Source organism: Myodes glareolus, chromosome 6 (genome assembly GCF_982192425.1).
Source record: "Myodes glareolus chromosome 6, mMyoGla1.1, whole genome shotgun sequence".
Lineage (NCBI taxonomy): Eukaryota > Metazoa > Chordata > Mammalia > Rodentia > Cricetidae > Myodes > Myodes glareolus.
In genome coordinates this window covers 100418921-100435363 of record NC_142031.1, presented here as the reverse complement: position 1 = coordinate 100435363, position 16443 = coordinate 100418921, and the positions used below count along the sequence as shown (strand labels likewise).

At 45.9% G+C, this 16443-nt stretch overlaps 1 long non-coding RNA gene and 1 pseudogene across 1 annotated transcript; one reads left to right on the top strand and one right to left on the bottom strand.

Moving 5' to 3' along the window:
- Positions 1-5673: 5673 nt before the first annotated feature.
- On the bottom strand, positions 5674-7323 carry LOC125402026 (large ribosomal subunit protein eL21 pseudogene; annotated as a pseudogene).
- A 1853-nt stretch (positions 7324-9176) lies between these two features.
- LOC125402025 (uncharacterized) lies at positions 9177-10860 on the top strand. Its single transcript, XR_007232524.3, has 3 exons — positions 9177-9356; positions 10033-10122; positions 10315-10860. It is a non-coding gene; the product is annotated as an uncharacterized LOC125402025 (long non-coding RNA).
- Positions 10861-16443: the final 5583 nt, after the last annotated feature.

Genomic DNA, 16443 nt, shown 5'->3' with positions numbered 1-16443 from the left:
CAAAAAAATGAATCAGGCTGGGGAGATGGCTCAGAGGTTAAGAGCACTGGCTGCTCTTCCAAGAGGTCCTGAGTTCAATTTTCAGCATCCACATGGTAGCTCACAGCCATCTGTAATGAGATCTGGTGCCCTCTTCTGGCCTGCAGGGATACACGCAGGCAGAACACTGTATAAATGAAAATAAATAAATCTTAAAAGCAAAATTAAAAAAAAAAAAAGCTGTACTGTGGTGGTGCACACCTTTGATCCCTTTAATTCCAGTTCCTGGGAGGTAGAAGCAGGCGAACCTCTATGTGTTAGAGGCCAGCCTGGCCTACAAAGCAAGTTCCAAGACAGCCAGGGCTGTTAAACAGAGAAAACATGCAAAAAAACACCAAAAACCCAAAACAAAACAAAAATTGAAACATAAAAAGTTCTCCTGCCTTCTGCAGCTCCGTATATGTAGTTGCTTCCCTCACCAATGACCCTGAAACAATCAGTCAAATTCCAACAGATTTCTTCAGAGCTCTAGACAGGACTTCCCAGGGGACAAAAGGGACCTGACTTTTTCTGTCCAGGGGACATTCTGCTTGTCATAAAGGCCTTGCCCACCCACTGTGGGAGGGCTCCTGCCTTGTTACCTTATCTACACCCAGGACAGTTCAAGTTGCGGGATTAGCTATATGAATCCGCCGCACTGGACTGCTCCTGGCTTTTCCGAGGCTATACCACACAGGTGTCAAGCGCTGGACTGCTCCTGGCTGCTCTGAGGTTACCAGTCTCCCCAGAAACTCCGCTCTCCAGCGACACCGTGAGCCACTGGAGGACCTCGGCTACTCTTCAAGCGTCAGACTCAGATAAGTCTACCTGACTGAGCTGTTCTATTGAGGCATTCCATCTCCCACTGCCCTGTCACAGTTATTGTCCTCTGACTGTCATGTGTGGAGTGACATACTGTCTGGTGTCATGTCTCTCAGTGATGACCTGTCTCGCAGCTCTGATAGAACTCTCCATAACCCAGTGCCCTCCCCGGAATCCAGATTTCTTTGAGCCGGACTCTAGGCAATGGACTGATGAGAATGATGTTCACTGCAACCTCACGGAGTCTGATGCTACCAGGGCGTGTGTTCCAGTGTCAGAACCTGGTGAGGGGCACACACAGGTCCGCCGCTTCACTCCTCACTCCATGGGGGGGGCTGCTGTTCTGATGTGGAATAGGACCACTCTAGACCTTTACAAAGGAGAACCCTTTTCAGGAATACTCTCCTATCTTGGCCCACCCCCCAGCAAGGCCACTCCACTCAACCCCTCCCTGGCTAATACCTGTACTAAGGACCAAAGCTGCTGGACCCCTGCGTGTGTTACTGTCAATATGATGAGTGTGCCCGGCCAGGAATGGCTAACTGATTGTAAAGCTCACCCCCAGACAGGGTCATCTGTGTGTAAGGTCCACAAACCCCACCAACTATGTAAGGTTCATTGTAACATACAGCACTGTCCCCAGACCTCCCTGCCCTGTTCTTGTGGGATTCTCATGGAGTTCCCTGATAAACAACCTCAGTTGCTAGGAGTGACTTGGTGGACCCGCAGGCCTCAGAGGACCAACTTCACCTTGCAGGCCATACCGGGTGTTACTAGAGGGACCCACAAGCCCTCTCGAAGCAACCTCAACTTGCGGGCTGGACGGATCTGGGAACCTCTCTGGCACACTCAGACTTTCGCCTACCTGGGAGTTGTTCCGACTACCCTCATCCTTCAGTGGGATATTTCCAGATTCTGGATCCATCATTTCTATCCTAACTGTTCTCGGGCCACAGCCACCCAACAAGCCCAGTTCCTCTGGGAACTATCCCAAACTTGGCCTAAAGGAACTGCAGGCCAGGGGTTCCCCACAGCTGTGGCCCTTCCTCACAATAGAAAGGTCCTGCCTGGGGAAACTGACACAGACCCAAGGAATGCAAAGAGCTTAGAATGGGCCATTTTGGAGAAGAGGCACTCACTACAAAAGGTCTCTGGGCTGAAGATAGTATATAAGGTTGGTTTACTAGTCCAAGAAGAAGGGAGGGGCTGGACTCCCCACGCAATAGAAGATGCAGGGTTAAAGGAATGGACAGCTTCCATAGAGCAGGTCCTCCAGGAATATGTCTCCATCACAACCTGGGAAAGAGCTTGTGTCCAGGTTCAACAAGGTCTGCTGGACGGCCTAATCCAAATGGGATCTGAACTGGCCACGGGGCAATGGCCCACACTCCTAAACGCTGAGGCCAAATCTCACCATATTTTTGCCACCTATGGTATGCCTCATCTCTGGAAAATGGTCTCTCATAACTGTAATGAGACAGCCTGCGCCTTACTTGCCCACGTTCCCCAACTGAATGGGGCAACCAGACACCCTGTTGTCAAACTCACAGGGCTAGGAGAAATTATCCAAAACACCCGTATTGCGCCCATGGGACATCGCTGGGCAATCCTATGGAACAAAACCCGATGGGATTACATCTCCCTATCAGATTGTCAATTGAAAAATGGTATCTGGCTCTGCCCTCGACAAAAACGGGTCCCAGATTTCACACAGGCATGGCCTTTGGTACCCACCCCCACCAAGAATTCCATCTGGTATATGGGAAAGGGTATATTTTGTTGGGAGGGCACGGCTAACGACACCGTGGCTCTCACTGACTTCGCATGTGAGGTTTCTAAGCACTCCCTCCCTTCTGCAGGACCCTGGTGCACAGTCAAGCCGACAGCCCGATTGCATTTCATTCTCTTAAACAAGACTTACGTTAATCACGATGTAGACGAGTTCTCACTAACGCTACCTCCCGGCGTTCCTCACGAGGAGGTTGTGTTGGAAGAGACGCAGTGGCCAACTTCTGAACTTAGATTGGCTGATGGAAGACTACTTGAGCTCTTGAATCAAACCAAGGGGCTCTACAGTGTGCGTCTTGTGGTGGACAGTGGCGGAAAGCATATGATCAGCCTCAGCGATGCTGATAACAAGTCATGCCAAGGGTTCTTCGGGTGGTATTCTTGTCTGTCGTCATCCTCCAATCAGGGCAACACTGCTCCGATTTTCTTCTTAACTATTCTCTCAGTAGGATTTATAGTTGCGCTAATTGTCTCAGTTTACCTATGTTACAGGTGCTCTCTCACCCTCATAGCAGGCCCCAAGGAGGTACGCTGTCGTCACGTGGTTGTCCTTCACGCTGGCGGTCCGTCATCAACTAAGGGCGACCGTGGCCACTTAGTTCAATCCGCTCCAGAGTCGATCTTACTGCTTTCTCTCCCCACATCGCCCATGATGTCAGCAGGAAGCAGCCAGAGCGGTCTTCGCCCCCAAGTTCCAGCAGCAGTTAATGTGACCTCTGACACAGAGCAATGAGGAAATATTGGTGTCAGATAGGCCCTGTCAGACAGCTAGGACCAGTGGTCATAGGGAAACAAGAAGGTGACATGCTTCCAGCTTCTCTCAGAACAAAGACTTGGTATGATCTTCTCTGTACCATACCCTACCCCCATTTCAGCTGACACGCCTGGGCATGTCATAGGAAGACCCTGGACACTCTGTGGACCAATCAACCTCCTCCTTTGTTTACGAAGACCAATCCAAAACAAGGGGAAGTAGCCCTGTTCTAAGCTACTGAAACAAACAAGAGAACAACAACAAAAAGGTGGAACTCCCAGTCTTCCAGCGGGAAAGATTTTGGTTTCCAAATCCCCTCCCCATTTGAGGAGTCTACAAGGCTAACTTTTGCTTTTAATAAAACTTGCTTGCTTGCTGTGACTCTAATTTATCTCCTACCTTTTATTTCTTTAATTGACAGAGAAAAGAAATTCAATGATGGTGGTTTGAGTGAGAATGCCCCCCCATCATTGGCTCATTGGATGTTTGGCCCCCAGTTAGTGGAACTGTTTGGGAAGGATGAGAAGGTGTGGCCTCCTTGTTGGAGGCAGTGTGCTACTGGCTTTTGAAGTTTCCAAAGCCCATGCCAGGCCCAGTCTCTCTCTCTCTCTCTCTCAGTCTCTCTCTCTCTCTCTCTACCTGCAACTTTCAGATCAGATGTGAACTATCAAATACTTCATCAGCGCTGTGCCTGCCTGCCTGCCTGCGGCCACGCTCCTCACCATGCCAGTCATAAACCCTCTTAGACTGTCAGCAAGACCCCCCAAATTATTTTTTCTATATGTTGCCTTGGTCATGGTGTCTCTTCACAGCAATAAAACAACAACTAAGACACCAGCCCAAGAGCTCTTGACAGTAATGTACTATTTGAATGTGTATTGTTAAAGCAGTTTTCACTTCTTATTATGATGTTATCAAGTAATAATATAACTAATAAATATATCATCATAGTAAATTTATTTTGCAATACAGTGCTATAGTCTGTCTTAATGCTTTATGATTTTTGAGTTAAGCACTGGGGTTTATGCCTGTAATCCCCACACTTAGGAGGCTAAGGCAGGAAAATTACCATGTAGCTATTCAGGCTGGACTGAGCTACATACTAAGTTCCAAGCAAGCCTGGGCTACAAAGGGTAAGGCACTGTATCAAAAAATAATAATAATAATATGTTTTTTAACCTATGCTCCTGAGTTAGATTAGCCTATGTTTTTATTACTGGCTCTTTTTGAGAGTCTTGATTACATAGCCCAGATTAGCCTGAAATTCACTGGCTATCCGAGACTGGCCTCAAATTCATAATCATCTTGCCCCGGTCCTGAATGCTGGAGATATAAACATGTGACACCAAGACCAGCTGAACTTTAACTTGTTATGCCCAAATTTCTGGTCCCCAGATGAATTCACAGAGCTGGATTTCTGATGCAAATTACATGAGGGTTTTTAATATTCAAACTCAAGTTTGGACCAACACCTTTCCAGCACCCCAGCATGGTGCAGAAAGTGTGGCAGGGGGCCCAGGAAGGGTAGAACTTTTAAAGGGGAAAGGTTTCTGAAGCCATTGGTCAGTTTTTTGGGCACAAAAACCCTAACAAAGAGTCATTAAGTACTGACAAGGTATCTTCAAGGACAGGACGCCTCCTAGGAGCTTCTGGACCTCCTTAAATTTTATGGCCCTGCTCCCTAGCTCCTTAATTGGCCATTTTCAGGGTATCTGTTCAAGTTCTGCTATCACAGCACACTTCTGGAGCTGAGATCAGCCCCAGCTCATTATATGAATTAACATGAAGCCCTTTTTTAAAACAGAGTTTGCTAAGTCAGGTCCTCAGATAACTCAGTCATACTCCCTCTGGTCTTTAGTTAATGCTGTTACAAAAACATACCTTAAATTTTCATATTTTAAATGTTTGCTGTTAGTTTTGTTTGATTGGTTGGGTTTTTAATATGGGTCTCACATAGCCCTGACTGGCCTCAGAATTAGCTGAGGATAACTTTGAACTCCTGATCCTTCTCTCCTGCCTCTCAAATGCCAGGAATACAGGTGTGCATCACCGCGCCCAGCTAATGTTGCTGGTACTTATGAAGCACATTTAGGAAGGGCTTATCCATGCTCACTCTTATGTCATACATGTAAATCTAGAATTAATTATTCCTTGAAGAATGTTTCAACAGTGACACCCTATAGCCCGGGGGGTTCTTTTCATATATATATATATATAAATTATTTTATTGCTTCAACATTTTCTTTCAGGAAGGAGACACTGCACTTTTTTTGTTCACTGGCTGTGAATTCCTACCTAATGGGCTCCAGCAGCTCAGCCTCCCCCCTCAGTCCTCACAAAGTGTGCTTCTCTGGGCGGAGCAGGCTGGGATGTCTGCTGAACCCATGTGCCCTTCTCTTTGGCTTCCTTGTTCTTCTGGCCATTCTCCTTCATCCATTTCAGGAAGCTGTCTCTGCTCTTCGAGTGCTTGATGTGCTGAGTCCGCACATTAATTCTCTGGGCAAGAAGCTTGTCCTTAACTTGTTTGTTTACAGTGATGCCCCAGGCATGCTGGGTGACACTGTAGACTTTTCTGGTTTTACCATGGTAACACTTATGGGGCATTCCATTTTGAACAGTGCCCATTCCCTTGATGTATACAATATCACTCTCCCTGTAGATTTGCATGTACATGGCCAAAGGAACAACTCCATGTTTCCTTTAAAGGCCTGGAGAACACGTAGCAAGTGCCCTTTCTCCTTCCCACTGTGTTCCTCGTTTTGCCGAGTTACGGGAAGATGGCAGCCGCGGTTGAAACCTAAGATCGCCTACTACTGTTTCTGCTTCTTTGGTGGAACCGGAACCGCTCACATGCGCCATGAACAGGCCATTTTTGAGAAGCTCTTTTATGTTGGTTATGTGGTGACAATTCCAGAAATCAGAGTAATTAGCATTCCAGAACTAAAGCCTAGATTCCGGCCACCCCACCCTCCCTGCAAACCCTTACTAATGGCTGGCCACAAGAGATGCTTGTCACCTGACACCCTTTTACTCACTATTCCTCTTTACTCCTAGTAACGACCAATCTCAGGTCAGAAGCGGGAAGGGAAGTTTTTCCATCTCCCTCCCCACCCCCACTTCTGCTCTGCATGCTTCTTTCCAGAATAAATGCTTGCACTATCTTAAATCATGTTCCCTCGTCTTACCTTTTTAACCTTTGAGTTCAGATACTTCATTATTTCTTATGTTTTATTTCACCAAGTGATATTTTTCTAGAACTTAATCTATTTTATCTAGCTGTCTATATTTTATTAGTACTTGGGTGTCAGTTATATCTGTGACTGTGTGTCTTTTTATTTCTAGAATTAAATATTTGTGCCTTTTTTGGTCATAGTTGATGAATTTCACTATTCTTTTCAAACCACACTCAACTTGTTGACTAAGGCAGACATGCTTTTCCAGGGTTGTTTTTTTTTTTTTTTTTTTTTTTTTTTCCGCACTGCACCCATGTCTCTAAAGCAAGTCTTTATGCAGTTTTTTATTTGACTTTGGTTTTCTGGTTTTTCAAGGCAGGGTCTCCCTGTGTAGCCCTAGCTGTTCTGGAACTAGCTCTGTACACCAGACTGACCTCAAACTCAGAGATCCGCCTGCCTCTGCCTCCTGAGTGCCGGCTTTAAAGTGTGCCCATCCTTTTGGGTCCCAACCCCTATTGGTCCACCACACTGATCATCCTCTGAGCTAGTTCCATTAAAACTGAAGCTGTTAAGTCTAGGCACAGGGTAAGAGAACTGCTTCACAAGCATGAGGAGCTGAGTTCAAATCTCCGGCACCCACTAACACACAGCCTAGGCCAGGAACAGGAGCTCACACCCAGCCTTCCTTAGCTGTCTCCAGCTCTCTGTGTAGGGTTGAGGGTTCATGGGGTTGTCCTCTGTGTCCCCGACTCCCACCCACCTCGGCATGTCTACTGTCCTTGATCAGCTCACATTTGGCTGGTCTTATTGGTGAGACTTTAAGGGTGCAGCTTCTGACAGTCCGAGGAAACAATCTCACAGCAACTTCCTGATTCTCTGGCTCTTACAATCTTTCCACACCCTCTCCCACAGTGTTCCTTGAGCCTTCGGTACAGGAATGTTTTATTATTATTATTATTATTATTATTATTATTATTATTATTATTATTGGTTTTTCAAAACAGGGTTCTCTGTAGCTTTGGAGCCTGTCCTGGAACTAGTTCTTGTAGACCAGGCTGGCCTTGAACTCACAGAGATCCGCCTGCCTCCGCCTCCCAAGTGCCAGAAATGTTTTATAAATGTAGCCACTAGGACTGGGTTCTGCGTTTTGACTGTGGTTTTCTACAGTGGTCTCCATCTATTGCAAAGAGAAGTTTTCTTGATGAGGAGTGTGAACTACACTTTTCAGGCTAGACCCCAGAGGAGAAGATGGAGTCTTTTTATTCTTTATTCTTGGATCAGTTAAGGGTCTGGTCCTCGGGAGTCACTTGGGATTGGGAGGAGTTCCTTGCCCCTCTCACCTCACTTTTACATGAGGATAAGACAGAGGCTCTGCTCGGCTCTAGCCTTACCTGGAAGCAGAGAAGAAAATTTGCTGTGTTGAACTTTCTCTTTGTGGAATTGTGGCTGGTCAGAGCCCACACAGTATGGTGTTGATTGCCTTCCTGAACAAAAGGAAAACAAAAGGACAGCTGGCTCACCAGGGCTATAGGACATTTTGAGGAATCCACACAGTTCTGTGAGACCTAGTTGACCATGGAGGACAAAGGGCAATATTGTCCCTTTTAACTCCTCTGTCTACATCAGGAGAGTCGTCTAAACAAGGTTATTGAACACCCAGGTTAGTACACCAGTCTGGTACTTTTAACTACTCCATAAAATCTAGAGAAAGTCTACAGGACTTCTAAACACGTCTTGATTAGCATATCCAAGTCTTGTCTCCTACCTCTTAAAAATCTTTTTGTGTTTTGCAAGGCCCCAAAATGTTCTAGCATACAGCCATGCTCTTTGTTTGAAATGAGTACCTGTGGCATATAGAGAGAGGCAAAACATTATCGAATTGAGGTTTACAACTTCTAGTGGAGATTAACTAAGGAAGTCCTATGACGCAAGAGTTAATGATTGAAGATTCTTAGGCAGAGTCCTGTCCACGGATAAGCTTCCTGGTAGCCATTCCCACTAAAGGCTCCAACTGTGGTTCCTAGATGCATGTTCGAGCACCCGCTCTCCCCACTCTGCTCCCCCTCCCTGCTCTGTAGCTGTTTGCTGTTTGTCTCACACTGGGATTCTCTACAATGGATCTGCTTCCCCTGTCCTTCCACTCTAACACCACATCGTTCCTCGGTCCTTTTGTTCTTGTTCCCTTGCAGCATCTGCTAATCTGATCCTTAGCGGGACTACCTCTGTGTTTCCCTGGCTTCTGCCACCTGTCCACATCAGGATTTTTAAGTTGGTCAGCTGACAGAGGTTTCTAAAAGTGTTTCATTTGTTTGTCTGTTAGAATAATGTGGCCACAATATGTCTGTGTGAATATGTGGGTGTGTTTTCACAGCATGCTTGATTTATGTTTCTGTGTGCATATGTGCTTGTTTTAAGATCAGTAAAATTTATAACTCCAGACTATAACAGCTCTGGAAAAGTACAAACACATGGGTAACTGCCATTTTGACCTCACTGCCATCTTGGGTAAGAGTACCCACATGCACTAGTATTCTTTGACTCATTAAAATATTCCTTTTAATCTTCTTACATTTACTAGCATTGGTAAACTGTAACTAATTGGATTAAAACACACGTCTAAATTTAGCTTATATGCCCAGTTTAAAATAACAGGTGATGGTACCCAATTCTCAAATGCCTTTACAGATCTGAGAGTATGGCATTTAACAAAAGACCTTCTAACACAGAGACATGCCAGCTCCCACAACATCCCATAGCTCCTCCAAGAAGATGCATGGTTACAGAAGACCTTCTGCCTCCAGGTTTGTCTTTGGGTTTGGCAAAGCCACCCACACAGCAAAAAGCAGCCTTTTACCTCTTCAGTTTCCTGGATGGTATCCAGGGAATCAATCTTCTCATCCTGCCAAGACAGGTAGACTAAATCTTCCCCTCCCACAGGAAAAATCTTTGGGCCTCTTGTACTCAGCAGCTAACGACAAGCACTGCTTCTAGGCTGGTGTTTTCCAAGGACTAAGGAGAGACTTGGGATTACCTGTGTAGCTAAAAAAAAAAGCTGTCTCATTTTTGCTTATTTATCCCCTTAGATCTGTCTAATGGCATTTGATGACTTAAGGTACTGGTAGCTCATTACTTCATGTGTTAAGTTCCGGCTAAAAATACAGACAGGTGTGCCTCTTTCACAGGCTTCATAGTCCAGAACTAACAAGTTTCAGGTGTATCTTAAAAATTCAGAGTTCCCAATTTCCTTTGTCTTCTAAAATGTTCATACCTTTTAACCTAAAGCAATAGCCTTTTGCTATGACACCAAGAAGTAAATCTGTTCCAGTTGTCTTACAGATACCTACAGGTGTCTATAAGATACCTGGATATCTGTTCTGGGAAAAAGTTCTGCTCTGCTATCAGAAAATCTGGTCTGGTAAAGACTAACAGCCTCCAGAGCCTGTTCTAATCCCATCCAGTTTCAAACATATTTTACAGGTCACTCCTGCTGTCTGGGCCAAGATCAACTCACAAAGCGCTCTCCAGACAACGCCAACACCTGTACCAGCTTCTGGGACTTCACTATTGGTACCAACTCTCCTGGCTCAAGGACACCTACCAACTAAAATCTGGTTTTACCTGCTATTGTCTCCCAATTATACACCTGAGTCTCACCTATACAGCCAGGGCACTTCTCTGTCCCATTCTTTTTAGCAGTTAATGACTTCCCAAGGCTAGCCCCATTCATAGGGCCAATAATAACAATACTTTTTCTCCTAGCCACCTGCCTTCTCATCTCCCTCAAGGAACAGCTGCCTGAGGACTCCAGGATGACAGTAAACTGGATGCTGCTCCAGCCACACCTCTCGCTGAGCGTGAGCCCACCAATCCAACTCCCAGTTCTCTCTTCTCCAATGCCGCCCCATGCCTGCAGGAAGTAGCCAGACTTGAGCCGATGCCCCTTTATTCAAGGAGTCTGGGATGTTTGGGGAAAGCATCACCCCAGGCTCTGGCACCCATCTTTGGAGTGCCAATGGAGCAGGAATGGAGCAGAAAGCTCCAGCTCAAGATCCCTTCCCTGGGAGTTGCCTTGGTCCAGACTCCACCTCCGGAAAAGCCTGCAAAACGCTGACCCCCTCCCCAGGGAGGGTCAGGACCACTCCCATAGGCTATTTAGGCTGCTGCCCAGAAAAGGAACACGTGGTCTCCAAGTTTTGCATGGTCTCCCCTGTTCTTTCCTTTGCCATGCTTCCCTGGGCCACCCAGGAGCACTGCATTAAACATGAGCATCTTTTATTTGACCTAACAAAAGACTCTGTTTGGAGTTAATTGTGTCAGAGGAGAGGCTCCTCTAAGAAATATTCCTAACAGTCAGCAGAGAAGGGAGTGTTGTGGCATGAAAATAAACACAAGTGAAGGGGACAAATTAGGAGGAGGATCCGGCTCAAGTGACAGAAACAAGTTCAGGGTGGCAAAGAGAGAGAGCATGACTTCAACTGAAATGTCTGACAAAGCAAACATCACTCTTGACTGAGACACTGCTAGAACCGAAAACGCACAGGGACAGGAAGTGATGACTGTGTCTTTTTCTCATTGGCTGGGGTCTGGCTTCACAGTCTTATTTGATTGGCTAATTTTTGTTTGTTTGTTTGTTTGTTTGTTTGTTGAGACAGGGTTTCTCTGCGTAGCCCTGACTGTGCTGGAACTAGCTCTTGTAGACGAGGCTGAGCTCACAGTCACGGAGATCCACCTGCCTTGGCCTCCCAAGTGCTGGGATTAAAGGCGCACGCCACCACCATCCGGCCAATTGCCTAGTCTTAAAATAATTAGTGCTCAAGAAATGAAGGAAAAGGAAAGGGTTCAGAGCGCGAACACCAAATTCCTGGCGTGTAACAGAGGGTCTTCGTGCAAACAAAGGGTGAAGTGCTGAGAATTAAAACATTTGCATAGAAATCTTTGGGGAAACGATAAAAAGATCTGAATTCCTTGTTCTTAACACAAGTTTTTATAGTATTTGGTTAGAAAATGCTCAAATTTAATGCTTCATACAAATCTCTCCTTAGTTTTAAGCATTCTTTTCTTCAAAGTCATGATTTTCTCTTAACAGAATTCCATTGCTGCTTTACCATTCTACCTCCCTAAAGATATAACCATGAAGTCATTTAGAAACTGGGTCAAAGGTCAGAGTTCTACTTTGGGCATCTGTGGCACCTGTCAAGGTATAGAGGGAAAAGGTCCTTGTGCTCACAGATAAGCACGAGGGAAACCAGGAACGCTGAGCTCGCAGACCTGTCTCTGCAAGGGAGATGCATGCCTTGTTTTCCACCCAGAAGGCTGGGAGTGGGTGTAGCTAACACCCTGATGACCTGTGCTATCTGTAGGACCAGCCACACCACATCCCCCAGATCATTAAGTTTCTCCCATCTCCCTTCCTAGATCTTTATCTTGAGCTTTGTTGCTCAGTCAATAGATCCCATCCTTAGGGGAGCTGTCACCTGTACTTTGTAGCCTGGTGACCTCTATACTATTCACATGAACAAAACCACAGCAGATCCCAGACCCTTCAGCTTACAGAGACCTTGTCATGGTAGAGTCCACGTGTACTTTGCAGAAGTTTGGATGTAGTCACACCTAAGCTTTAGTGTGCACATGTGCACATGGAATTGAGACAGTTGTTACCAGGAAACTCCCCCCCCCAGCCAAAAAAAACAAACAAACAAAAAAAAAAAAAAAACCAAAAACTGTACTGCTCTTTTTTTTTTTTTTTTTTTTTTTTGGTTTTTCAAGATAGGGTTTCTCTGTAGCTTTGGAGCCTGTTCTGGAACTAGCTCTTGTAGACCAGGCTGACCTCAAACTCAGAGAGATCCTCCTGCCTCTGCCTCCCGAGTGCTGGGATTAAAAGTGCTGGGATTAAAGGCATACGCCACCACCTCCTGGCTAACTCTACCGCTCTTAAATATGTCTAAAATAAACTGCCCAGGTCAGACTCTAGAAGTCTGAACCGGCATCAGCTAACTAAGTTGTGTTGAATTAGATTTCCCTCTTGCCTCATGAGGCCCAGCTAAGTTTCTATCTTCTCCCTCTCTGGGTACAGGATTCTCCCTTCTTTCCCCTTTCACCCACTTCCCTCAGAGAACCTGGGAGACCTTGGACCTGATCTGGTGGAAGGGACAAAGGCAGTCTCTTAGTATAGTTAAGTCTCACATAGCCTTAGATGATGTCATCTGGCTGATGATTTGACAATCTTTTAACCAGGTGAAAGTTCCACACAAGGCTTCCGATGTTTTGAACTAGTATTAACTATTCTAATTGGTATTCAGGGCTGGAAGAGATGGCTCAGCTGTTCTTCCAAAGGATCTGGGTTCAAGTCCCAGCACCCACATGGCAGCTCACAACTGTCTGTAACTCCAAGATCTGACACCCTCACACAGACATACATGCAAGAGAAAACACAAATGCACATAAAATAAAAAAATAAAAAAAATTGGTATTCAAAGATCCTAAATCCCAGTCAACAGGCCAGGTGGTGGTGCACACCTTTAATCCCAGCACTCAGGAGGCAGAGCCAGGCAGATCTCTGTGAGTTTGAGGCCAGCCTGGTCTACAGAGCAAGTTCCAGGACAGCCAGGGTTGTTACACAGAGAAACTCTGTCTCAAAAAAAAAAAAAATCCCAGGCAGCATGGCAAGTCATAGATCCATCTGATCCCAGCCCACTGTCCATGGCATAAAACATTTCATTCCTCTGCGTGCTCCCAGGCAGAGCCCCACTGTGGCGCTGGGCACCGCTCCAATCTTCTGCTTCCTTCATCTGGTCCTCTCAGCAGCAGCATTTCCTTAGGGCCAGGGGAGAGGTTAAGACAAGATCCAGATGCCGACCCTCTGTGTCTGCAGCCGCAGTTTGTGTGGTAAGACATATAAACTCGACTTTCTTGAGTTAAGACCATGAATTCCTTCCTCTGTTTCTTTGCTATTTGAGGTAAACATTCCTAGGCCACAGGTACCATCTTCTAAGTCAATACTAACCTAACTAAGGTGTCTTTTTTTAAAGAAATGAGTAAATTGTTCATGTTTAAGCTGTGTTGTGTGTAGATCCCACAGGGACTTGTATCTTTTTTTTTTTTTAACGTACTCTTTGTTTGTTTTTTTTGAGACAGGGTTTCTCTATGCAGCCTGTCCTGTCCTGGAACTTGCTTTGTAGAACAGACTGTCCTTGAACTCAAAGAGATTCTCCTGCCTCTGCCTCCCTGACTGCTGGAATTAAAGGTGTGCACCACCACTGCCCAGCGGAATTTGTATCTTGACAGAGGATGAGTTTGCTTTACTATGTATGAAGCTCAGCTCATGGACATAAAGTAACCGTGTGCTTCACCTCCATCTTGGCTGGTGACATCATTAAGATCGAGGCAAACACAGGATTTGGCCCTATATTGGCTAATGAAAATGAAATAATGACAATAAATGTGACTTCATCACCATCTTAGATAATATAATAACATGGCATAAACCAAAATGATAACACCTATAAACTCCCTGGTGCCATTAAGCCCTAAAGGTGAGGTAACCCCTTTATATGAAACTAACGAGCTAACCTCAGATTTTAATGGTGCTTTTGTTGTTGTTTGTTTTTAGAGCTCTTTTTACATAGGTTATTTCCCCCATCCTTGTTTATCTTCTTCTCAGCTCCCTTTGAATGGAGGTTTCCTGCACTTGTCAAGACACATCTCGACCCCCCAGTGTGGCCCAACAACCAATGGAATACTTCGCTGTTCCCACAGCATCTCTTACCTTTGGCTTGTGCACAGAGCATTCCTGGTGACCAAAGCCATTTCTTTGGATCAGCCCTCCCTCCATTGACAGACTTCCAAACACTGCAATCTTGAGCTTGAGAATGCCAGAGGCCCAGCGAGCCCTTGGGCCTCCAAAGGGGAAAAAAAAAGCTGTTAGGATGAGTTGCCCCCTGGGAGGGGTCTGAGTCACTCCCTCTCGTGAGCTAGGATCCCAGAGAAGCCCCCTAAACTGTTAGGAATAAGTGCAGGGTCACAAAGTCAGAGAGCACCACCCTAGTTGGAGTGTCTGGACAGAGCAATAGCGTTGCCAGGAGGGTGTGCTCAGACGAGAGGACAGAAACTGGATGGACAACAAGTGCACTTGAGCTGGGGTGGTGGTGGCGCACACCTTTAATCCCAGCACTTGGGAGGCAGAGGCAGGCGGGTCTCTGTGAGTTCGAGGCCAGCCTGGTCTACAAGAGTTAGTTCCAGGACAGACTCCAAAGTTACAGAGAAACCCTGTCTTGAAAAACCTTAAAAAAACAACAGAAGTGCACTTGGTTTTTGTTCTAACTCAGATAATGACTGTCTAGTCCCCATTGACTATGGTCTGACCTCACAGTCTTATTTGATTGGCTAGGCTTCTTATTTTTTTTGTTATTGTTTGTTTGTTTGTTTTGCTTGTTTTTCGAGACAGGGTTTCTCTGTGTAGCTTTGGAGCCTTCCGGGAACTAGCTCTTGTAGACCAGGCTGGCCTCGAACTCAAAGAAAGTTGCCTGCTTCTGTCTCCCAAATGCTGGGATTAGAGGTGGATGAGAGGTTTAATGCAGAGAACCAGAACCAGAAAGGAGGGACAGAAGACAAAGGGAGCAAGGCCAAAGTAGAGGAAGAGTAAAGCTTGGATGCGGGAAACCTGTGAACCACATTCCATTGCGTTAATGTCAAATCCATTTGAATGGGGAAATGAAACACGCTGCCCGGCCGTTGTCGAGAAGTAACCAGGCCATATTATAGTACAAAGTCTCTAGGTAGTAGAGGACTGCTGGCCCATAGCTTTGGGGAGGTGAAGAAAGATCCTTTCCAAAAGAAAACAGACTGAAAGTGTTATGGGGTGTCCACCAGAGTAGGACATGGACAAGGATTTAAGACAATAAGAAAGTCTTTATTAGCTAGCCGGCAACTACACTGGATGTTCAGGATCCCAGTATAGCCCTGAGTAAACATGTAAACACACACACACACACACACACACACAATTATTCTGGTTTGACACACTTCAGTTAACAAGAACAGTTAGTCAGAAGCAGAACTGCAGAAGCCAAAAAGCAAGGTTAGTGCATTTAGAGGCTTTGCCAAAGCTATGGACTTTGATGGATTAGGTCTTTGTTTTAGTTTTGGCAGGTGGTGCTGGCTACGTGCTGTGTTTTCCAGCCTGAATGGCTCTTCCATCGTAGAGTCAGTTGTGCTGAGGTTTGGGAGCCTACTGAAGTCTAGGGCCCTGTTACAAAAGGAGGTATCCCCCAACATTTTGGTCATCAGACTCTCCAGGCAGCACTGGGTTTCTGGGAAGTCAGTCTGGCAGAGGATCAGAAAGAGAAATGATTTTCAAAACTTACCCAAGGGCAGGTCAGCGGTGATGGATTCATGGAGCGTAAGGAGAAAGGCTGTCCTTTTTATAAGGAAAAAGGGAAGATGCAGGAGTTGGGGCAGAAAACAGGAGAGAGAAAAAAGCGGTGGACCACAGTTAGAGAGCCCACACAGCCCAAAAGGCCACCGAATGAAAGCTCATTGAGACGTGATAAAGGGATGCATAACTTGGGATAGTTCAGGCTTAACCAAGCTAGAACTCTAGACTGCCTTGGTTGAACAGGATAGCCTGGGGCTGGAGAGAAGGCTCACCAGTTCACAACGCTTGGTGCTCTTGTAGGGAACCTGGTTTGAGTTTCCAAAATCCACATCAGGGGATGTCCTCTTCTGGCCTCTGCGGGCATCTGCATGCACGTGATGTACATACTGACTCTTAAGTTTCAAACCTGGGACAAAACTGAGGTGCCTACTTATCAAAGCAGACCTGGCCGCCAGGTTCTCCCAGAATCCCTCAGTCCCTACCTGTTACAGGGTATGGCAAGCGTATCCCACCCC